This window comes from Carex rostrata, chromosome 28 (genome assembly GCF_964058835.1).
Source record: "Carex rostrata chromosome 28, lpCarRost1.2, whole genome shotgun sequence".
Lineage (NCBI taxonomy): Eukaryota > Viridiplantae > Streptophyta > Magnoliopsida > Poales > Cyperaceae > Carex > Carex rostrata.
Genome location: NC_135945.1, coordinates 5,940,689 through 5,942,481, shown reverse-complemented (window position 1 = coordinate 5,942,481; position 1,793 = coordinate 5,940,689). Strand labels below are relative to the sequence as shown.

At 37.4% G+C, this 1,793-nt stretch overlaps 1 pseudogene; it reads right to left on the bottom strand.

The window, feature by feature from the left end:
- Positions 1 to 649: 649 nt before the first annotated feature.
- On the bottom strand, positions 650 to 1,111 carry LOC144545687 (copper transporter 6 pseudogene; annotated as a pseudogene).
- Positions 1,112 to 1,793: the final 682 nt, after the last annotated feature.

Below are 1,793 nucleotides of genomic sequence, written 5' to 3'. Positions count from 1 at the left end.
TTGATTAAAAAAAAGTATAATAGTGACAGTAAACAAAATCGGAGCACCACAGGCAATTTTAGTTGTGCTTATAGGAAGCTCCACCCCTGGGAATTAATTTTGGAATAATTCAAAACCAATATTTAAATATTCAAATTTTGTTTTCTTTGAACAGCAGTAATGAGTTGCAAAATTTCTTATACAAGCTATGTCCATATTAATTTGAAGGGAAAACAACATTAATTGCACATTATCAGAAGAAACACATAGTAATTAGTGGCTATATATGTGTGTGTGTGTGTGTGTGAAATTTAAGGAGAAAAAGAAAAGAAAAAAAGAACAAGAATGAAATGAAAAAGAAATTCAAACCATTCAAACAATTAACCACACATTTAGCAATCAAATAATGAAACCAAACACTGCTTTCAAATTATGCTCCCGGAAGCATAAGAAATTCAAACCATTCAAACAATTAACCACACATTTAGCAATCAAATGAAACCAAACACTGCTTTCAAATTATGCTCCCGGAAGCATAAATAAACCTTAAGAAAAAGGAAAATTAAAGACAATTTTAAACATGAATTATTTGAAGGATATTAATGGCAATCTCATACAGAGGCAGAGACAATGAATTAAACATTCAATTTTGATTCCATGGATGGATGCATCAGCAACTCATGGAAGGAAGGTCCCGGTACTTGGTTCTGTAGGAACAAGCCGGTTCATCCCGCTGCTTACTCCAAATCTCACTTTTAAAGATAAAAAACCCAACAGCATGGCCGATACATGCCGCTATAAAGATGCCACCGTTGAACGACATCACTGCCAACATCAGCACATACATCAGCCCGACACGCACCGTGTGCACCACCGTCTGAATCACACTTTTCCTGTTAGTGTACCGATCAACATGGTGACTGCTCACCATCTCTGTCCCGGCTGCCAAAAAGAACACCACAATTAGTGCTAAGGCGTACATGCCGCTTTTGTCTCCGGGCCATCCCGAGAAGAGCACCTCCGCCTTGTTACCCCAAAAGAAGGTCATTGATGTGTAGTGCTTCTTCATTGGGGCCATTGGAGGCGACATGTTTGTTGGGTCCATCGGCAGAGGTGGCGACATGCTAGACATTTTTGTTTTTTTTGATGGAATTGAAATTGCTAGAAATGTTGAGTTTTGGAAAGAATTTTGTTTAAGTTGTATGTGATTATTTTCTTTTTGTGTACCTAGTACCTTGTGGATATGCATGTAGTACGAGTCTTATGAGAAGTACAAACTGAGTTGATTTTTATCTCATCTCCAGTTCAGTAAAACATGGTTCCTCCATTTCATGCTTCAATGTGTAATGGACACGTCAAGTTTTTATTTTATTTTTGTTCCAAGAGCCCAAGGCCCATTAATTTCAAAAACTATACAACTATGAACCTATGTTATCCTGATACTCCGTACCCGTATCCGACACGTATCGGATATCGATACGCACCTGATACTGCCGATACCGTCTGGATACCTGTTGACTCATCCGGATACGGTGTTGACACGTCTGAAACCAGCGCAGCGTGGAGATTCACCCGACCATTTAACGCCTATGGACCTCAAGCAAAATATTTTATTTTTTTGCGCCAGCAAGAATCGAAATGGGTTCAGTTCGAACCAGCGCTACATCACCTAACCACTACCCATGTTGGGTTTTTGTTAGAAGTTAGTAGATATAATATCTAATAGATACTTGGGATTTTATATTAAGAATTTGTTATATTTATTTATATAATACATGTGTAGTTAGTAATATAATAAAAATAATAAAAAAGTA